Source organism: Cynocephalus volans, chromosome 1, assembly GCF_027409185.1.
Source record: "Cynocephalus volans isolate mCynVol1 chromosome 1, mCynVol1.pri, whole genome shotgun sequence".
In the NCBI taxonomy this organism is placed as follows: Eukaryota; Metazoa; Chordata; class Mammalia; order Dermoptera; family Cynocephalidae; genus Cynocephalus; species Cynocephalus volans.
In genome coordinates this window covers 110374104-110397757 of record NC_084460.1, presented here as the reverse complement: position 1 = coordinate 110397757, position 23654 = coordinate 110374104, and the positions used below count along the sequence as shown (strand labels likewise).

The window sequence follows — 23654 nt, the reverse complement described above, 5'->3', positions numbered from 1 at the left end:
ACTACCTAAATAAGCAGTGATATATTCCATGCTCATGAATTAAAAGATTCAACTTTGTTAAAATGTCAATTCTCTCCCAAACTGATTATAATGGCTAATTTTATGTGTCAACTTGTCTGTGTCACAGGGTACCTACATATTTGGTCAAGCATTATTCTGGATGTGTCTATGAGGATGTTTTGGATAAGATTAACATTTGAATTAGTAGACCAAGTACAACAGATTGCCCTCCCTAACGTGAGAGAGTATTACCCAATCAGTTGAAGGCCTGAACAGGACAAAACAGCCTGACCCTCCCATGAAGAAGTTAGTTCTTCCTGCCTGACTACCTTGAGCTGGAGCATTGGTTTTTATCCTACCTCCAGACTTGCACTGAAACATCAGCTCTTCTTGGGTCTTCAGAGCATTTGGACTAGAACTACACCATCAGCTCTCCTGGTTCTCAAGCCTTCAAAGTCAGACTGGAACTGCACCATTGGCTTTCCTGGGTCTCCAAATTGCCAACTGCAGATCTTGGAATTTGTGAGCTTCCCTAATTCCATGAGTCAATTTTTAAGTGTGTGTGTATATGTGTGTGTGTTTCTGTTGTTTCTGTTTCTCTGGAGAACACTGATTAATACTTTGACCTATAGCTACAATGCACTTTCAATACAAACCCCAGTAGCTTTTTTGTAGAAATTAACAAGCTGACTCTAAATGTATAAGGAAATACAGAGGGCCTAGCATAACAAAGGCAATATTAAAAGGGAAGAACAAAGTTAAACAACTTACTTTACCAGACTTATTGTAATCCAGGCAATGTGTTATTGGTGTGAGGACAGAAAAAATAGATCAATGAAAGAGAACAGAATACAGAAACAGGCCCACACATATACAGACAACTTTTTACAGTGGTACCAATGCATTTCAGTGGGGAAAAGAAAGTCTTCTTAATAAATATTTCTGAAGTATCTGGATACCTATACAGAAAAATAAATAAACAAACACTGACTTTTATCTCACTCTATCCATAAAGTTAATTTGAAGTGAATACCACACCTATATGTGAAAGTTCAAACAATAAAGCCTCTAGAAGAAAATGTAGAAGAATATTTTCGTAGCCTTGTCATACACAAAGGTTTCTCAGTCAGGACACAAAATGTACTAACAATAAACGAAGCAAGACGGATAAGTAGAACTTTATCACATCTAAAGTGCAAGTAATTTGAAAGTGGCTCTGAAAACTAATTTTAGTTTTTAGTATGAGATAGACTGAAGATCCAGGCCTGGAAACAACTGTCCCAAAATAAACATATGTACTGCAAGATTTTTCAGGCCCTCACACACAACGGCAGCAGCCTCATATTACACCAACATGGTAGAACGAGGTTAGAACACATTTAAGAGAACAAGATAAAGTCTTTGTCACTAGGAGATCAGAGTATCACTAGGAAAGAAGACTTACTCAGAACACAGTGCTACTAAACTGTATGATTCTGACATGAATTCAAAAGTAACTCAGTCAAGGGAGAGGGGCAAGCTGTTTGGAGTAGACACACTGAGGGTATGAAATGGAAGAGAATTCACAAAGCATCTGGTCTAACTCTCCTCATCCCACTTTTACAGACAAGAAAACTGAGGACCACCAGCAGACAAAGCCATATTATTGGTTTGTGACAGAGCCAAAGTAGAATCCAGAGTTCCTGCTTCCTCTCAAATTCTCCTTCTATCTTTGTGTCATGCTTCTACCTTCAGTATCTGGCCAAGCTTCTCAGAAGATGTTGGGGACTCACACTGGCCCTGAAAGTATGAGTACTTTAAAAATTATATGTGAAACTCCTGTACGTTGTCTAGCTTACAACAGGTGCTCAGTAAAGAATGCTATTATTAAGTTAGATTGTACTTCCCAGATGATCAGTGACAAGGCAGAAGGCCTCACAGCCCACATTTGAATAGCAAAGCTCATTTTACACCAGCATTATTCCCACATCTGCCTAGAACCCCACTCCACCAGGTACCACCCTCCAAAGAAAGCCAGTGGGGCTCTGGCCCCTCTCTAACCCACAGGGCATGAGGCTTGAAGAAGGAAGCATTCATCCTTTCTGCTGATATGCCCAGAGTCTAGACTCTATCCCAAAATCAGGAACAGACACACCACAGAACTTTCCTCAGCCTGAATCCTAGGCAAGAATCCTAGGTAATTGGCACAGATAGGGGCTGGCGAGATGTTGAAAGAGAGAAGCTGTTTAGGGGAAAAAAGAGCTGGAATGAGGGAACAGCCAAATCCCACAGAGCATGAGGCCACATAAGCAAGAGCAAATCCTTGGCAATTTCCAGACATAGTTACTGCATTCACTTCTCCTTGGCCCCCGCAGATAACGGCACTTACCTTCCACGTGCCCCACACTGTAGATCTTCATGCCATGACACACACTCTTGTAGCATCACAGGTAGATTTCTACTAGTTCATCCGCCCAGCCAAAAATACTTCTGGAGTGCTCTGATGTTCAGGCCAGGTCCTGGGTAAAGAGGATATGGGGTGGTCACTGGAGGTGTCTGCCTCCAGGGGAAGAGGAAGAAATCACAGCTGCAGAGTGGGTAACCATGCAGAGGGTCCAGCACCCAGTCTGGATGGTTTGGGAAGTCTGCCTGGGGAGGCACATCTCAACTCAGTCATGAAGATGAGGAGAAGGTGGATAGAGAAGAGGAAAAGGAATGGGTGAGCTGTGTGGGCCTCTTTGGTCACTTCTTTGCATTTCCTAAAGAATGTTTTACCCTTACCATTTAGACAATTTTGATCGGTGATGCTGGGCATAAAGAAACACTTGACATCTTCCATAAACACTTGACACCTTCCACAGACAGTTCCTTTTGACACCAAGTGTGAGGGGGAGTCACTAAATTAATAACTATATAAAGTATCACCCTCTCTCTGTGAAAAAGTGCACTCATAAACCTCAAAAAATATTTGTTAAAAGCTCCGACGCATAAAAACGTTGATTTGCTTCCCATTTGTGTCATGATGTCCCCAAATCTACAATGTAGACTTAAAATATACCATAACAACAAATATGGTCAAAATCTAAGAGCTAATTGCATCAAAACTGCTGTTTAGACCAATCTAAGTGGGAAAAAGCTCTCCCTTTTGTAGAGTAGAAAATAAAACTAAAAAATCACTTTCTTTTCATTACATTTATAAAGGGCCCTTTATGTGCAGAGTACCGCACCCCATGCTGTTTGCACATTATCTCACAGACACACCCCAACCCCTGACACCTCTGTGAGCCAGGTGCTATGATCCCACTTTACCATGAGAAAGGTCAGTAATTTGCCCAAAGCAGCCCTCTAGAAACTGTTGGAAGTAACATTCAAACCCACATTTATATCATTTAAAGAGTACTAATTACGCACCAGCACTGTTCTCAGCACTTTTCAAGTATCAACAGAGTTAATCCTCACAGCAATAGCATAAAGGCGACACCACTGTCATCCCCATCTTAGATTAAGAAATGAGGCAAAGAGAGATTAATTTGTCCACTGTCACACATCTGATTCCAAAGCTTGTGACAGATCCATGTGCAATTGTGGGTAAGGAAGGAAATGTGCAGGGCACCCTCTCCTTGGGCTGTAGACAATTCAGAATGGGGTTGTGCCCTGCTTCTGTGCTCCTATGGAGGTCAAGGCTGGACTCAGAGAAGCACTGTGGCCAGCTGGAAGGTTACGGGTCTTTGGATTTGTCCCTCACCATAAGTCTGCAAAGAAAAACTGTTTAACCAGCCTTCGTCCAGGGAAGGAAGCCCTTTGCTGACTGTAGCCACTGGTGTCATTCCTGCTGGTTACGTAAGTGGGGTTCCAGGAGGCAAGTGGGAAAGCGCACACAAATGCTTGACACAGTTTACCTTAGATAACTGTAGCAAAGCTTTTGCTTTCAGCCAAATTTAACAGTGAGAGTTGTATACCAACTTCAGTGACACTAACGTTAATAAGTTCTGATGACCCATTACCATCAGACCAGCCAACCATGGTGATTTGTGGCAAAACTGGTGTGCTCACATATCAGTCGTGGTGGGGACGATGGAAGCAATCCCTCAAGAAACCAGAAACAGCCCCTCAGAACAGCCAACACATAATGTGTGCAGCTTTCTAGCCGAGAAATTAAAAGACTAGGATATTTATTATAAAGATATAGTTCAAAAATTGAAGAGAAACATGAGCATGTGGTTTCATGCTATTGCATTAAATTTAATGTGACGACATTCTGAAACAACCTAAATACCTACCCACAGAAACACTCAAATTATGATACTGAATTCCATGATATCCTATGAAGCCATCCACATACTACAAGTACTATAAAGATGGGAAACAAAACTTTATGATAGGGCAAAAACAAAATAAACTTTTCAACAGCACTAAAATTACATTAAAAACTTGTTTCATACATGAACAATGACTGCAAGGCAACATTGTAAAGTGAATGAACACTGATGTTGGAGTGAGCAGGACTGAAGCCATGTTGGGACCTAATACTGCCTGAGCTGTGGAGAGGGGTAGGATTTTTAAAAGGACAGTTTTTTTTCTCTCCACTCTTTTTTCCCATCCCCTGACTTTCTTATCTCACTCGCTAAGTAGGAAAACATGGCTGAGAAGCTCATTACTTCTTTGCAAAGCTAATAGTTCTTTCTTTGAGACTTGTAGAGTTTTGAGAAATGATCAAGGCCAAACGACTGAAGCTGACCTTGGGCACAAATCAAAATCTTGCAAGGTCCTGAGATAACAGCGAAAATGAGAACAGAAACAAGATGAGGCCTTGGCAAGACCTTGCATCTGACCCATAGACATGGACCCCTCGTAAATCCCATCTCCTGCTCTCCTGCTTTTCACCTCCCACATTCCATTCCCTCAACCTTTCCTTTAAAAGCTCCTCTGTAAATGCAAACCTTTGAGATGGGATAGCCTACCATCTCCTTCAGCTGAATACATCTGCTTTCCTAACACCAACCATCCGACTTTTGAGGTTTGTTTTTTCCTTCTTAAGGGGGCAGGCAGCCGGGTAAAACTGATGTGTAAGGATGCCAGAATGGTGAGAGTATATCTAACTGCTGTTGCGATATTTGTGAATAAAACAGGAAAAACAAACTTGGCGAGCAAGTTGGTTGTCTGCAGAGCAGGCACCTGGCTCTCCCAATCCACTTCTCCCCCACTAGAATATGGCAGACTTCCTTGAAAAGGGTAGATCAGGGCTTACCCTGTTGGGTCTCCCACCTTGGGAAAGCAAACACATTTACTCACCTCCAGCAACTGCCTGGCTCTGGCATAGCTGAGCTCTTTCTTTTCTTTTTTTAAAAAAGATGACGGGTAAGAGGATCTTAACCCTTGACTTGGTGTTATCAGCACCACACTCTCGCAAGTGAGCCAAAGGCTGGCTGGCCCATAGCTGAGCTCTTTCTATGCATAATAACCTAAAGGTCACATAGCTTCTAAAAGGAAAGTGGTGCTAATGGCCCCACGTCCCTTGAGAGAGGCTCAGTGCCTAGTGAAAGGACTCCCTTAACTTTAGCATAGGCCCTTGAAGAAAATGGCTCCCTTTATTCCCTATGATCTGTCAGCTAGCACCTCAGGAGCAAGTTTAACAATGATCTGGAAATTGTCTACCTCTGCTTTGCCTGGCCCCCTTCTCCATGGCACACAATAGCATCAACACCAGCAGCAGCTCAACCCTCAGGGGTGTATCACAGCATCAAGGCCACTGCTCATTTCCACCTATTCAATTCTCCCATTCTTCCTTACTCAAGAGGCTGGCAGTCTGCCCGTGGGAAGAGCAGGGTCAGACCCTGGGCAGGATGCAGCTCTGTCACTTTCCAGCTTTGTAACCTCAGGCAAGTTATCTAACCTCTCAGCAATGAGGTAGTATTATAATAAACTCTTCACATGATTGTTGAAATATGTGAAATAATACATGGAAAATTCTTAGAACTTTGCCACATGCATGGCTAATCCAAATCAAGATATGCCGTAAGTGTAAAAATACACACCAGAATCTGAAGATTTCATATGGAATAAAAGAATGTAATAAGTCTGATTGATATTTTTTTACATTGAGTATGTGATAAAGTAATGATATTGGGGATATATTGGATTAAATAAACTATATTATTAAAATTCATTTCATCTGTTTCTTTTTACTTTTTTAACAGAGCTATTTCAAATTTGAAAGTTACATATGTGGCCTGCATTTGTGGCTTGCTTTCCATCAGACAGCGCTGGCTTAGAAGATAAAAACAGCTTAATTTAGTTCTTCCTCTGCTTCTCCGTCCTCGTTCACTGGCCACATGCACTGCTCAGCATTGTTGGCATTGTCTCAAGTCACATCATATCATTCAGAATCACACCTGCAGTTCTGAATGAGTCCTTTCTCCTTTCCAGGCCCCAGTACCATCGCGGGACAGATGACGAAGGGTAGAAAGGACATGAGATTTAGAATCAGAAGATGGAGCTCCAGTCCTGGTTCTACCACTACTTGCTTGGTGACCTTTGGCATGTCATTCCACTCCTCTAAGCCACAGTTTTGTCATTTGCAAAACAGGGGGTAACGATAGCATGAGAGAAAACGTGGTAGTGCTTGATAAACTGCAGAGTACTGTCAAGGTCAGGACCAGGTGGTGTCATTTGCACAGTGGGGAGGTTGGGCGGTCTTGCCTGCCTCCTCTGATATTCTATGCCTTCCATTTTGTATTGTTATTTAACTATTTTTTATGTCTCATGTCTCTAAAAACAAGCTTCCCCAAGAAAACCTCCTCCTTCCCACCTCTCCTCCCCCAACACAGCCAACGCCCAGTCCTGCAGGCAGACCTCCTTGAAACAGGACACAGACCAAATGTGCTGTGTGAGGAAGGCATTCAGGGGCTGACGGTGGAGATGGCCTCCCAGACCAACAGACAATACAATGTAGAAAATGCTTTTGATGGAGAAATCAAGCATACCAGGGACCGAGCGGAGAGGGGTGAGGGGTGGGGGGCATGTATGAAATGGCCAACAGGAAGGACTCTTGAGTGCAGACATTCACAAAACAGATGGGTATAAAGGTACGAGCGAATATGGAATTCCATCACATTTAATGCAGAGTAACAACAGTGTACGATGTACAGTGGGCCACCTGCGATTGCTGAATGATATCGTGAGAGGTCCCTGGTTGGCAGGTCCTTTTTGCAGATGGAGCTCCATTGCCTTCCTGCCTTTGCTACTGCAGGTCCTCCCAGCTCACCCCACTGCCCACTCAGAGATGTGTGCAGCAAGCTCTTAGGAACTTAAGTACCACCTGCGCAACTGCAAAAATCTCAGCTATTTGGGGAGGCTTGTGAGAGCTGAAGTCTCTGTTTCAAAACATCCTGTTCCTATTTTTAGTAGGAAATATCTCCTTCCCACCTACTCTCTCTCTACCTCCTCCCAAGGCCAAGAAACATGAAAAGCACAAAGCTACACCATCACGTGGGTGGCAGGGTGGGCTTTTCTACATCTTAACACGTTCCTTCCTAATTCCAAAATAAGATCTGGATTGTTTCTGATTAAGCCAAAGTGCAAACTCTTACTATTTCAAAAACACAATGTTCTATCTGCACAGCCCAGGAAAAGCAAATACGTGAAGCTTTGGGAACGAAGAGCTGAAGTGGGGATTTCTACAGCTGGCTTGTCCTTCAGATTGGCATTCAAATATTTAAAGAGGTAATGAATCTCAAAAGATAGTTTCATTTAAGAATAAAAAATCAAACAATCCAGAAGTCAGATGGTATGAGCACTGGGAGTAAATGAGCCCCTATGAAGAGTGGCATCTGTGGGCCTGTGTCCACCCCTGCACATATGGACAGTGGAGCCACACACCTCACCCAAGGGCTAGCTCTAAAATCAGTGTCAGGGGTAGAAAATCCTCCTCCCTTGGAAAACTATCGATTAAAAACATTTTAAGAATCTTAAAGGTCATATCGGCCTATTCAATGTAGGAACTTTATCTGGATTCTGATTTGAATAAACAAATTTTTTAAAAATATATACACACACATATATATACATACACACTCACATATACACATACATGCATATATATAACAATTGGGGAAATTTGAATACTGACTCCATATCTGATGATATTAAGGAATAGTTCATTATTTAAATGTGATAATAGTATACTGTCATTGTTTTTATTTTTGAAGGGTTCCTATCTTCTAAACATAAATACTGAAATATTTACAGGTAAAATGAAAAAATAAGCTGAGTTGGAAGTCAGTTGAAATCAGATCTTATTTTGTATGGATATTCACGTGCCGCAAATGAAAGTTAAACAAACAAAAGGCCTTCTACTTTAAATCACCTGTAAAATACAGAACCATGGTTTGGTTATACAACCCTGAACAGTCATACAAAAGTTAACTCAGTGAATCCAACACAGCTGGGTCAGACTCCGGCCCTAGACGAGATCACCATCTTCTTCTGTGCACCAGAAGAAAGAATTATCTTCAGTTTAGTACCATGCTACACTAAAAATACAAATATTTAAACACTGGGATAATATCCAACACAAGATGCTCACCCTACAGAGACAGAGGGAACACCTAACTCACGTCTCTCCACCTGCACATGTACTCAGGGTTTAATTTAAAGTGACTGACTGGCTGTCAGAGTGTGGGCACTATTTCAGTTACTCAATTTCTCTCTTTTTAAAAATTTGCTGAGTAGAGTTGAATCAACATGGTACTCTACATGCTCGTATTTTGCTTCTTTAAGGCGAAGCTATACTAGGCCTCTAATATTGGAGGTGATATTTAGAGGGTGAAGATAATTTCATGTTAACACATAGAAATGCATGGAAGTATAAGGAGCATGCAGGCTGGCTCAGGTCACAAAGGCACTCTGATGAATAAGTACAGCTGTGTCTGCCTATATGCAGCAGCATGGAGAGCGGAGAGCCTAGTGTTTGGTCCTTATTATTATAAGTATCACTTACACAGAATATTGTGCTAGGTGCTTTCTTTCTTATAATAAATCTTCTGCATAAGTACGGGGGTTGATTGTTTTACAGGTGAGGAAGCTAAAGCTCAGGATAATTGAGTGATTTTCCAAGGGCCACACAGCTAGAAAGTGACAGAACCAAGTCTCAAATCTAACGCCCCAAGCCCATCCTTTTCTTTTCTAGAATGCTGCTACCCCTGGGTGGAAAGCAATCCTTTAAGGTACAGTTATTTAATTAGACCCTTTTATTTTCTAAAACATTGTACAATGACAAATAAAAAAAATAAATAAAATTTTTAAAAATAATAAAGTTAAAAATAAATAAATAGTCCAGGGAAATAACTTCAGGCACACTTAATTGCAGCAATTCAAACTAGATGACCAGAAATCATCCTTTTGCTTCTCCCATCTTTTGGGCCTACTGAGTTGACTTTAATCTCAAGCACCATATCCACCTTAAATTTGCAGAATGACTGTGAATGGCTTCAGAGTTATCACAACTTTGCAACTCAAGAAGTGCAGTTGAACCAGTATCCAAGACCTGTCATTCAGTGGTCCAACCTTGGTCATGTGTTCATCGCTGACCAGTCAGTGCAGTTATACAAACGGGATCCTGTGACTGATGAGAACTGGATGAGGAACTCAATCCTAAAGACTGTTGTGATATCAAACCCAACACAATGGCTGAGAGCAGGAGTGGAGGTGTGCTTGCCCACCAAAAACAGAAGGGTTATTTCCAGGAGAAGGAGAAAAAAAAAACAAAACCCGTGAGTTGTTTGAGAAAAACCCCACTCCTTGATGATTTCTGCAAGTTTACAGCACTGTTTAATTCCACTTCCAGCTTCACTTGTCACTATTACATCTCCCCTTCAATCCTACTGACACGCTTGAGAGAACAGGACAGGAAATGACTTTTTTGTTTAGAATGAAATAAGTAAAGGTGACCCCATGACAAGAAAAAAAAGGAGACTTTTTTCTTTAACTCTCAAGTCCATTAGGTTATTATGAGCATGTAATAATTGAGTCAGACTGGCTGTTCATGATAGTGAATTGACAAAGGATGTGCTCTGCCCAGGGGCCACCAAGCAGTGACCACAGAGAGCTACAAGGAGTTTGACCTTGGAAGATTCCTTTATGAACTTGCAGGTGCTTATCAAGTACCTGCAAGGGGAAGCCCCATCTCAGGCTAAATGCTATGAGCGACATGTACACTAATGTCAGTCCCAGCCCACAGGTAGCTCCAGGTGTCAGGGGAGGAGAGTTAGGGTGGGGGAGGAAGGCAGCCATCCTCTGTCACAGGACCTATCTCCTATCACCTCAGGAAGAACTGAAGGGGACTGGCAGTGTTGGGTGGGTTAGTAAAGGGTTTGCTTCGCAAGCGCTGACCAGCAGTGGGAACCGTGACCCACACAGAGCAGACTGTGAGCATCATCAGGGCCAGGGCCCCATCTAATTTTCCTTTGCATTCCCCAAGGAGTAGGCCTCAAATATTTGTTGTTGATTTTTTAGATCACTGTCATGTACTATGCTTAGAGTTTTAAAAGACATTTATGGCTGAATATCAAAACTGTTGTCAGGTGCCACAGCAAAGTCTGAAGGGCTGCAGCAGCACCCTTTGTGTGAATTACTTGGAGGGAAGAAGGGTGCCATGGCTGCTGGCAAAAAAAAAAAACAAAAGAAATCACTCTGGAGTGTACCATCCCATTTCCCAGGCCAGCAAAGCTGCTTGCAAGCTCTCCTCATACTCATATAGTGGGAGGGGCCACAGGTGATGCAAGGAAGGAATCACCTAGAGGTTGATGAGTCTTCTTGGGGAACTCATGTGGCAATGTTTGCAGTGCCAGCAGGGGATGTGGAGTAATGACCCAACAGGGGTGCATCAGGGAGCAGTATAGGCAGCTAGCTAATCTGCCTTCCAGTCAGCACAGGCACCACACAGTAGAGACCAGTCAGTGAAATAGAACTGCAGGGAATACAATTTGCAGGAAAGACTCAGTGCTGGGCCAAAATTTCCACACAGCCCCTCTGCATCTGTGGTGATGCCACATGACCAAGAAGTGACTAACAGTTAAAAATCCAGTCCACACAAAAAGTTTTTCCAAGTCTGAGAAAAAGTAAGGCAGCAATTTAGCTCAGGCACAGAGTTCAAGTTCCAAGATTCCCTCAATCCAGGAATTAACCACAGGACAGCAAATTAGGTCCAAGGCAGTACGTAAGTGGTGGTGGTTGCTATTAATCCTTCACAGAACAGCAACAACAACAAAAAACCCATAGACCAGAGAAATAACCCCCACATAATTGGTGTACCTGAAGGAGATGAAAAAGGAAGAGAGCTAGACAGTACACATAAAAAAATAATAGCTGAAAATTCCCATGTATGGAGAAAGATGATAGCATCCAGTTACAGGAAGCTTGGAGGACATTGAACAAATTCAGTCCAAAGAGAAACACCCCAAGGCACAGCATAATCAAATTATCAGAAACCAAAGACAAGGAAAGAATACTGAAAGCAATGAGAGGAAAGAAACACATTACATTCAATGGAGCCCCAATGAGGTTCTCAGTAGATTTCTCAGTAGAAATCCTACAGGCCAGGAGAGAGTAGAATGATATATTCAAATGCAGATGGAAAAAGATTGCCAACCAAGAATTCTGTATCCAATAAACCTAACCTTCAAATACAAAGGAGAAATAAAGTCTTTCCCAGAAAAACAAAAGCTAAGAGAATTTATCAACACTACACCTGCCTTATAAGAAATGCTAAAGAGAGCTCTTCAAGCTGAAAGAAGATGACACTAAAATGTAACAAGAAAGCAACTGAAAGTACAAAACTCACTAGTAAAGTAAATACACAAACATTCTTAGAATACTCTAATGTGGTAAAGGTGGTGAATAAACTATTTATATCCTTACTATTAAGATTAAAGGACAAATCCAACAAAATAATAGCAAATTAAACAACCATATAGGAGATAAGCAATATGAAAAGATATAACCTGAAACAACAAAATGTCAAAAAGTGGGGTGAATGATGTCAAAGTGTAGAGTTGGCTTTGGTTTTTTTCTCTTTTTCTTAGCAATCAAAGCTAAGTCATTATTAGCTTTAAATATTCTATTTAATAACTATAACATGTTTGTTGTATGAGTCATGATAACCATAACACAAAAAAACTATAATAGATGTACTAAGAATAAACAGTGAGAAATCAAAATATACTACTAGAGAAAACCACTTAATCACAAAGGAAGACAGTAAGACCAGCAAAAAAGGAAAAAAAAACTCTGCAAAACAACCAGAAAAAAAAGTAACAAAATAGTAGTAACAAGTCCCTATATATCAATAATAAATTTAAATGGATTAAATTCCCCACTTAAAAGACAGAGTGGCTGAATTGATTATAAAACAAGAAACAACAATATGCTTCGTAAAAGAAACTCACTTCACCTATAAGAATACACATTGACTGAAAGTGAAGAAATGAAAAAAGATACTTCATGCAAATGGAAATCAAAAAAGAGTAGGAATAGCTATACTTATATCAGATAAGATAGACTTCAAGCCAAGGAAAGTAAAAAGAAGATAAGGAAGGTCATTATATAATGATAAAGGAATCAATTCAACGAGATGATACAGCAATTCTAAATATATATGTATCCAACTCTGGAGCACCAAGATATATAAAGTAAATACTACAAGACCTAATGGGAGAAATAGACTACAACACAATAATAACTGAGGATTCTAACACCCCACTTTCAGCAATGGACAGATCACCCAGACAGAAAATTAACCAAGAAACATCAGAGTTTAACTCCACTGTAGACTGATTAGACTTAACAAACATTTACAGAACATTTCATCTAACAGCTGAAGAATATATATTTTTCTCAGCAACATACAGACCATTCTCTAGAATAGACCATAAGTTAGGTCACAAAACAAGTCTCAACAAATTTGTAAAAACTGAAATCATACCAACTCTTTTGTCCAACCAAATGGAATAAAACTAGAAATAAATAACAAAAGGGCCATTGAAAAATGTACAAATACATGGAAATTAAACAACATGCTCCTAAACAATGAACAGATGAAAGAAGAAATTAAGAAGGAAATTTAAAAATTCCTGGAGACAAATGAAAATGAAAACTCAACATACCAGAGCCTATAAGATACAACAAAAGCAGTTCTAAGAGAAAAGTTTATTCCAGTAAATACCAACACAAAAAAAGAAAGACTTCAAAAAAACAACCAACAATACACCTCAAGGAATTAGAAAAACAAGAACAAACCAAATCCAAAATTAGTAGAAGAGAAATAACAAAAATCACTGCAGAGATAAATGAATTAGAGAATTAAAAAACAATACAAAAGATCAATGAAACAAAGAGCTGATTTTTTGAAAAGATAAACAAAATCAATAAACATTTAGCTAGAAAAAAGAAGACTCAAAATCAGAAGTGAAAAAGGAGACAGTACAACTAATACCACAGAAATATAAAGGATCATAAGAGACTATTAGGAACAACTATATGTTACCCAACTGGAAAACCAAGAAAAATGGATAAATTCCTAGACACATACAACTTACCAAGGTTGTACCATGAAGAACTAGGAAACCTAAACAGACCAATAACAAGTAATGAGATTGAAGCAGTAATAAAAAGTCTCCCAATAATGAAAACTCCAGGATCAGATGGCTTTACTGCTGAATTCTGACAAACATTTAAAGAAGAACTAATACCAATTATTCTCAAAGCCTTCTGAAAAACTGAAGAGGAGGGAATACTTCCAAACTCATTCTACAAAGGAAATGTTACCCTTAAGACTAAAACCGGAAAAAGACACAACAAAAAGAAAACTACAGACCAATATCCCTAATGAACATAGATGTGAAAATCCTCAACAAAATACTAGCAAACTGAATCCAACAACACATTAAAAAGATAATTCACCATGATCAAGTGGGATTTATCCCAGGGATGCAAGGATGGTTCAACATATGCAAATCTATAAATGTGATACATCACATCAACAGAATGAAGAGAAAAATCCATAAGATCATATCAATAAATACAGAAAAAGCATTCGAGAAAATCCAACACCCTTTCATGAAAAAAACACTTAACTAATTAGGTATAGAAAGAACATACCTCAACACAATAAAGGCCATACATGATAAACCCACAGCTAATACCATACTGAACAAACAAAAATTGAAGGCTTTTTCTCTAAGATCTGGAAAAAAACAAGGACACCCACTTTCCTCCCTCTTATTCAACAGGATACTGGAAGTGCTAGCCAATACAATAAGGCAAGAGAAAGCAATAAAGGGCCTCCAAATCAGAAAGAAGAAAGTCAAACTATCCCTATTTGCAGATGACATGATCATATGCATAGAAAACCCTAAAGATTCCAACAAAAAATTGCTAGAACTAATAAATGAACTCAGTAAAGCAGCAGGATATAAAATAAACACAAAAATCAATAGTGCTTCTATATGCCAATAACAAAATATCTATAGGTGAAATCAAGAAAGTAATCCCATTCACAATAGCTACCCCAAAAATGAAATACCTAGAAGTAAATTTAACCAAGGAGATGAAAGGCCTCTACAACAAAAACTATAAAACATTGGCAAAATAAATTGAAGAAGACACAAATAAATGGAAAGATATACCCTGTTCATGGGTTAGAAGAATCACTGTCATCAAAATGTCCATATTACCTAAAACAACCTATACATTCAACACAATCTCTATCAAAATACCAATGTCATTCTTCACAGAAACAGAAAAAACAATCTTAAAATTTGTATGAAACCACAAAAGACCCCATATAAGCCAAAGCAATCTTAAAAAAATGAAGTTGGAGACATCACACTACCTGACTTAAAAATATACTATAAAGCTATAGCAACCAACAGCATAGTACTGGCATAAAAAATTGACAGATAGACCAATGGAACAGAATAGAGAGCCTAGAAATAAACCCATATACTATACTTACAGCCAACTGATATTCAACAAAGTTTCCAAGAACATACAATGGGGAAAGGACAGCCTCTTAGATAAGTGGTGCTGGGAAAAACTGAATTTCTACACACAGAACACCGAAACTAGACTCCTATCTCTCACCATACACAAAAATCAACTAAAAAGGGATTGAAGACCTAAATTTAAGACCCAAAACTCTGAAACTACTAGAGATTCTACATGAAATGGGAGTGGGCAGTGCTTCTCTGAGCGTGACTACAAAGGCATAGGATTTTTTGTTTGTCTGAAGCAAATATTCACAAATGGGACTACATCAAACTAAAAAGTTTCTGCATAACTAGAGACACTATCAAAAAGTGAAGAGATAACATACAGAATGGGAGAAAGGGTTTGCAAACCACACATCAGACAAGGGGTTAATATGCAGAATGTATGAAGGAACTCACACAACTCAACAGCAAAGAAACAAATAACAATTAAAAAATGGGCAAAGGACCTGAATGGACATTTATAAAAAGAAGACTCACAAATGGCCTGCAGGAACATGAAAAAAAATGTTCAGTATCACTAATCATCAGGAAAATGCAAATTAAAACCACAATGAGATATCATCTCACTCCAGTTAGATTGGCTATTATCAGCAAGACAGAAAATAAATGCTGGCAAGGATGTGGAGAAAAGGGAACCCTCCTACATTGTTGGTGGGAATGTAAATTGGTACAGCCATCATGGAAAACAGTATGAAGGTTCTTCAAAGAACTAAAAATTTAACTACCAAAATGAAATCAATATATTGAAGAGACATCTGCAATTCCATGTTCACTACAATACTATTCACAATAGCCAAGAGATTGAATCAACCTAAATGCCCATCAATGAATAAATGGATTTTTAAAACTGTGTTATATATACCCAATGGACCACTATTCAGCTAGCTATTTTTTAAAAAGAAGAAATCCTGTCATTTGCAGCAACAGTATGGAACGGGAGACCATTCTGTTAAGTGAAATAAGCCAGGCACAGAGAGATGAATACTGTGTATTCTCACTCATGTGCAGTCTAAACAAAAAAACAGTGGTTCTCATAGAAGTACAGAGTAGAATAATGGTTACCAGAGGCCAGGAGGGGAGAGAGGGTGGGAGGAGAGGAAGTGGCATATTAACAGGTACAAAGCTATGCTATCTATTCTAAGAGAATCAATGTGTACTATATGCATGTATTGAAACAACACCCTGTACCCCACAGATATGTACAAATAAATGTCAAATAAAATAAAATGAAAAGGTTAGGAATGACTTCAAATGTAAATGTAGGGACCTGCCACCTCTTTGATAAGATGTATACATAGCTTGGCTCTCTATCACCAGTAAGGGTAACCAATTCCTAAGTTTCCTCCTCAGCAAAAGAAGCAGGATTTCCTATTATTCCAATTAGACAAAATGATGCAGGCATAGTAAGTACTAATTTGTGAGCCACTCAGACCTAGGTTTGAAGGCCATCTTCATTGTTTACAAGGTCTGTCACCCAGGGCAACTTAGTTGAATTCTCTGGGAATAGCTCTTTTAACAAGAGTCCCAAATGATTCTTAGGATCAGGCAAATTGGGAACCTATGGTATAGTGGTTAAGGCATGACATACCTGGGTCCATGACTTGATTCCATCATGTATTTACTGTATGACCTCAAGCAACTTAACCTCTCTGAACCTCAGTTATATATCTGTGATTTCAGAATAATGGCATGTACCTATAGGGTATTCAGAGGAACAAATGAGATAATAATGGTTATAAACCACTTAGCACAATGCTGGCACAGAGTAAGCTCTCAACAGTATCATCATCACTGATCTTAATCACTCTATAAAAATAGAATCCTTATTATTTTTGCTTAGTGCTATGCAATTAGCAATTAAAGTACCTGAGACCAGGATTTTAAATCAAGAACTGACCATCTCCAAAGCACTAAGTGCCTACACTCAGACTTCTAATAAGCCCTAGCAGCAGGGGAAGGAGGAATTTAATGGGCAGGAGGCCCAGTGGCACAGAATGACCCATATGTCCAGGTCCTGGCTTCAAATTCATGCTTGCATCCTGCTCATGTTGCACACTCAGGAGTTGCAGTTAGGCAGAAGCTGCAGCCAGGAAAATACCCCCAAGCAGCACAGTAAGGAAAGAAACTTTGCCTTGGATTTCCTCCCATCTCTGCTTCTACTCCTCTTCTGCAAAATACACCCTGCCCTTGCTTTTGGGACTATCCAGAATACCAGCTCTTTCTCCAGCCCTGTCCCAAGGAGCTCCTCTCATGGGAGTCAGGCCAGGCACAGAGGTTGAGAGTCTAGCCTGGGGAACAGGGAAGGCCTGTGCTCCACTCCCCAATAATAAGGCCTCCCATTATTACTTCACCCCTCTTGGACCCTCTCTCAGTCTGCTGTGAGGCTCACTTCCGATAATGCTCAGTACAGTACCTGGCTCACTGGTCAATCAATCAGTAGCTCCATAGCTTTAGCCTATCACCTCTCCTTTCTCTGAATTCCCCCAGCCTAGAATTTCAATTAAAGTGGGGCCACCTGCGGCTCATCTTTAATACATAGTTTTATTAATGAGCCTTCATTCATTTGTTCGCACAAATATGCCCCAAGTACAGGTGATACAGAAATAAATAGGGTCCAGCCCCAGCTGCTGAGGCCTTAGGGGAAGAGTAAGACCATAAACTAATAGGTGGAAAACCACGTTAAGGCATTAAAAACTAAGGGCTGGGGTGGTGCCAACTCTGCCAGAGGAAGTCAGAAAAGGTAAAGTTAATCCTGCGTTGTGAAGGATGAAGAGGAGTTTACCAGGCAGAGCAAGGCATGCCAAACAGAGAGAACAGCGGTGCAAAGGCTCAGTCATGTAAGGGGGCCTGTCATGATCAGGGACGGTGAGAAGCTGTGAGGTGGGTGAGGGTGTGGGGCTGCAGTGACGGGAAATGAGCTTCAACTGGATATCTGCTCCAGACATGACTGTTTCTAGTCCCAATTTATCCTGCATGAAGCTGGGATTGGTGGAGGTTCTCTAAGCAAGCAGTGACATTATTAGATCACTTCCTCTAAACTCCATGGTAAGGTCCTGGCACTAAAAAGGAACTTTTTTTTTTAATAAGAAAAGATTTCTGAAGCCTTTATTTACAAAAGATTTAAAAACAAATAATACCCTCTGTTTTGCAAATAATGTTTTGTTTAAAAAAGGACCACCCAGTTATAGCATTGTAATATGAATTAAAACTTACAAGGGAAACAAAGCAATGTGACTAACATTTGGAGAATTGCTGATATTACCGATTGAAGTGTAGATAACACACATTATAACTCATAGTTCATCATTTCAGGATAGATTTAATGATTACCAAAGAGTCTTCCTACACAAGCTCTGGTCTGGTCACATATTCTGCATAGCTAATATTTCACAGTCTCTAAAAAGGAGCTTTGACGGGGCATGAAGAAGTGAAGGGAGGCATTCCAGTTGATAGAGGACATGGTGCCAGGGACCATCTTTCCTCACTCCCGGTCTGTCCTGCAGCCCCACTATCCACGCCACTAGCCCCTGGCTCAGCTGCTATTAACTCCGGTCAAGTCCCCACCCGAATACCAGACTCCAGAAGATTGTTTAGAGGGATGAGGAGAGACAAACACTGGAGACAGAGGAGCTGGGACCAACTGCAGGGATAAAGCAGTGGTGTGTCAGAGAAATAGCATGTTGTATATAGTGGCTCAGTGTCCTGAAAGGAGTATGAGCTTTCAGCCACATAGACCTGGGTTCAACCCTTTACTACCTGCACGTGGGTCATTCACTCCACCTCTTCAAGGCTGTTTTCTTTATTCTTTCAATGGAGATAACAAGCCCCATCCACCACAAGGGCTTGTTCTGAGAATTAAAACTCAGTTATTTCAAGTGGCAAGGATAGTGTCCACTGTAAGGAATGATGGCTCTCTAAGTCTTACTCAACTGATTATTAACATCCACATTTTTATCTTATGGGGGAAGAACTTCAGACTAAAAGACCTTAAAAAGTAGCAGGCCCCTGGGCACCAGCATGGAAATCAGCTCCCCTGGCGTGCTCACTGGGCAGTTGTGTCTCCTACGTGAGACTCAGGTCGGTCCCTTCCAGGTTGCTTTCTGCCCTCCTTGGCTGTTTGCAGTTTCTGTAGGATCACATTTCCCACCTGACCCAGTGGGCCCGGGAGAGTTGTGGTCTTGTAGCTCAGGGCTTTTCAGAGGTCTCACATGACAACCTGGCACGGTGCAGCTGTTCCCGGCAAGGGCATTAATAATACAGGCCTTTTTTCCGTAAACTCTGGCAAACAGTCTAAAATGACAAGCGAAGACATTGAGTCCAAATTCTCTCTGGGGCTTAGGGCAGAGGACACCAAAATAACTTGCCTTTATCAGGGCTAAATCGTGGAACCAAATCAGAGTTCTGCCAGGGGTGGTGGCCCAAGTAAACAGCTGGTGACAAAGCAAAGAAATATGCGGACAGTGTGGGGGAGAGAGGACCAGTCACACTCTTCGCCATGGGCAGTTTCAGTGGAATGCTTCAGGGGTCCCGGAGCAGACAGAAAGAAGTCCACATGGCTTGCTGAGGAGTGAATTGGGCCATGGATTTCATCCCAACCACAGCCGAAAACCACAGCAGCCACAGCAGGCAGCCCAGACACACCCAGGACAGGAGACCTTATGAAGAACAAGCTGATCCCCCTCACAAGCAGGGGCCAAGTGGGGTAGGTCTTGGCAGGATTTCTGTCTCCTTTGTTCATACCGTGTCATCTCCTACAACAGTGCCTGACAGTAAGGCACACTGTAAATACAAACGACCGAAGAGCCGTGTGGTATAGCGGAGGACAGGCTTCAGTTCCCAGCAGCAGTTAGTAACTATGCAAATTTAAGCAAGCTGTTTGGTCTCTCTGAGCCCCAGTTTCCTCATCAGGAAAATGGAATAATGAGACATACTTTAAAAGGTTCCTATAAGAATTAAATAAAATAATGCATGTAAAGGCCCCCAAAACAATGCTTGATAGTAGCAGGCACTCAATAAACGGACTTTTCAGAATTAGACCTCGAACTTCAAATATAGATCAGACCTTGACTGTCAACTCTCTATTTCTAATTTTTGGGCAAGGGGGGGGGGGCTTCAGGGGGAGGGGCAGAAGAGATTAGGGGGAGATAAATAAAAAGAGTATAAAAAAACTGAAGATGATAAGCCAAAGGAAAGCAAAGGAAGACCTACGAGGGTATTTCAAAAAGTTCATAGAAAAATGCAATTAAAAGATAATGTGGGGCCGAGCCCGTGGTGCACTCGGGAGAGTGCGGCGCTGGTCACGCAGCGACGCTCCCGCCGCGGGTTCGGATCCTATATAGGAATGGCCGGTGCACTCACTGGCTGAGTACCGGTCACGAAAAAGACAAAAAAAAAAAAAAAAAAAAAGATAATGTGAACCCTTCCATGAACTTTCTGAAGATTTCTCGTATGAGGTTGCAACACCCTGTGTGGCCTTGGACAAGTCAGGTACTCAATTCTCTGGATCTCAGAATTCTCTATGATAGGATGAGGGGTGAACAAGGGAGATTTGATCTGTGGTCTTCAAACTGTGCTCCTGGAACCCTGGCGAGTCCATGGAGACCTCAAGGGGCTATCTTGGGGTTGGGAGGAAGGAGAAGAGTGGGCGCCCCACAGCTTCAGGCAGCTTCCCGTGGGAGGCTTTCTCCTGAGGAAATAGTTCCACATTCGGTCCTAAACCCTTTGCAGTCTAATGCTTTCTCCAAGGTCACTAGTGCGCCCCCAATTACAAGTTCCCCCCACGGCCAGGACGGGGGTGAGGCCAGGGAGGTGCCTAGTGTGCAAAATGTAAGGAGGTGCTCACTCTCAAGGATGTGCAAGTACAGGGCTGGCACCGAGGGTGGCACCAGCTTGCCCACCCTGTCTCAGCCTCACTCACCTGCAGCCTGTCACCTTCCCTGGAAATCTCTCTACTGCCTCCTCCAGCCCTGCCACTCAGGGTAGAGCGTTCTGCTTCTGTCTCTTTCCCTGGATCCTCTCCTAGCCCCTGGGCAGGAGGAGGGGACAAGAAGAGAAGCAGTGGGGAAAGAGTAAAGCCCTCAGGTTGCTGCTGAGTTTGGCCGGGACAGGTGGAGCTTGAGGGGTTGGCTGAAGTGCAACAGGCAGATAGGGCAGGTACAGACCCCAGGGTGGTGGCTGGGGATAGAGAGATTTACTCCCCTCACCTGGCAGAGTTTTCTCCCCTATTCACTTCCTTCCTTGCCCACTGCCCCTGCCCAAGTCAGGTCCACATCACCAAGTAGTAGGGTCCTCACAACAGCCTCCTAACCCATCCCCTGCGGCCCATCTCTCTCCTCAGGAAAGATTAATCTCCTGAAGCCCAGCTCTGAATAATTAAGCTCCCCCACAGAGGCTTAAAATAGCATCTTCCGTATTGACTCCATTAAGTCCAAATTCCTCAGTCTAGCAGCAAGACTGCACTCCCACCTCACTCCCAACATCCAAGCCCCAGCACAGCACACACAAAGGCACCCCTAAGCTATCGGCCACTATTCCGTGAATTCACCCAACCAGCCACCCTTTGCCCCTGCTCTTCTCCTCCCTCACCCCAATTCCACTTGTCAAGTCTTTGCACTGTAAACAGCACAAACAAACAGCAACAAAAGAGATGGCCCAGGCCTGCAAGGTGTGGCTCTGAGTTTAGTCTTGGTCCCTGCAGGATCAGCAGCAGTTGTGAATGGCTGGATATGGGTAACCTCACGGAACAGGCTGGGCTGTTGGGGTGGAGAGATAGCCAGGCATCAGATCAGTCTATAGTCAGAACACAGCATAAAGTGAACTGATCCTACTGAACTTTCCACATTGGCCTCTTCAGTGGCTGACAGCTAAGGAATCAACCCCAGGTCAGAATCACTTCCCTGAAAAAGTGTCCCTGGCTTCTCAACTGTGGTTCACTCACATGGCACTACAGAGCCTCCTGCACAGCAACCCCCACAGTTCATGGTTTTACATTTGATTATGTTATTTAATTAATATTTGTCTGTCTCTTTAGATCATATGCTACATGAGGTCAAGGACTGTGGCTCTTGTGTGCACAGTGCCTAATACAGAAGCAAGGACATAGTAGGTGTTCATTTAAAAACTTGATTGAATGCTGAATGAGTGAGTAGACACTCTTCATTGATGGAATTGGGACACGGCACTCACGCCCTATTTTGTTTCAGTGCAGCAATGCCCTGCAGCTGGGTATTTACGATTATAAAGGGTGCCATGGAGAGGAAGACAGGCAAAGATGCTCTCTTAGGCACTTCACTACGCCACCCGCACTCTGCCCCACAACAGTCTATAAACGTGGTTTGCAGGTGAGGAAACTGAAGCTCTGTACCTGGAACCCAGATCAGTGTGGCTAGAAAGCCCACGTTCTTTTCCAGCCAGCCCATCATGGGCTGAGTGGGATAGAGTGCAATGGGAGTCCTTACAGTGCACGATCAAGGTTACTAGTGCACAGGCAGATGACCGAGAGTCTGGGGCCAGTGTGGTCATGTCTGTCCTCAAGGTCGTCTTCCTCCACCCCCTATATCGTCTTCCTCCAGCCTCTTCCCACAGTGTGTGTGAGTCACCCATAAGTGCCCAGCAGGCTCGGGGAACAAATCTGTGTCTTCACAGCTGTGGTTCAGAGCCCAAGCCCCACTCACAACTGGGCATCCCACAACCAGTGCAGGTCTCTGAAGAACTCCCCACTCCACCTGAAAAAGCATTCACTTCCCACCTACTCTATTTCCCATCTCAACATCCCAAACTGCTCCTGCCCCAGAGAATATTCACGGCAAATCCTCCTCTTCCTCCCACATGCTCCTAAAGGGAGACCCTGCAGCCCTTCAGGTTCACACAAGAAGGAATGTGTCACATGGGATTCCTTCCACCCTACACCAGGTAGGATACAGGTAGCCTAACGACTAAGAGGACAGACTTGGGGCCACATTGCCTAGGTTCAAATTCCAACTTGTTTCCTCACTTATAACACAGAAATGTAAATAGCACCTCTTAGAGTTGTTGTGGGGATTCATTATATAATAAAACACATCATGCCTGGTGCATAAGAAGTGCTGTATAATGTAGCTGCAATTATTCTTTCCCCAGGCACTGAAGCCGCCTCTCCATCTATAAGCAGAAAGAGTAGAAGATGCTGACTGTAGGGAGGGTCTGAGGCCATGGCTGCTACGCTCGGCACCGTCAGACCTCCGGACACTGGGAGAACAGTTATCCTGGGCCAACTCCAGAGTTTTCTTCATCTCAGCTGCCAGTGAGTACAGATGTTGGCACAGTGGCACAGGGAGGGACAGGGTGGAGAGCACAGTAAAAAATCAGCACTTACAGGTTGTTCGCTCCTCTGTGGAAAAAAACAATCTTCCCTGGAAAAATACACAGCTGTGTAAAACACCACTTTCCTACATCCACCCACGACAATGAAGAAGGACCTCCTGCTACTGGTGAATTGGGTCAAAGGACAAGGATGTCATACTTCTGGGGCAGCTCTGGAAATGGTGGGAATGGGATTGACAGCACTAGAGCCTCTTGCTTCTCACACTTAAGTAGCACAGACTGCCAGACCTGGGCAGCAGAAAGAGAGACACACAACTAGCCATTAGG

General features: G+C 42.1%; 1 protein-coding gene across 4 annotated transcripts in view; it reads right to left on the bottom strand.

Annotated features, from left to right (window-relative positions):
• The window catches only part of ST6GAL1 (ST6 beta-galactoside alpha-2,6-sialyltransferase 1), a 124323-nt gene that overhangs the window by 72771 nt on the left and 27898 nt on the right, over nucleotides 1-23654 (bottom strand). For all 4 annotated transcript variants that reach the window (XR_010024639.1, XM_063111569.1, XM_063111490.1 and 1 more), the window contains one exon: nucleotides 2369-2498. The gene's annotated coding sequence lies outside the window, so the exon portion shown is untranslated. The remainder of the gene's footprint in view (nucleotides 1-2368; nucleotides 2499-23654) is intronic.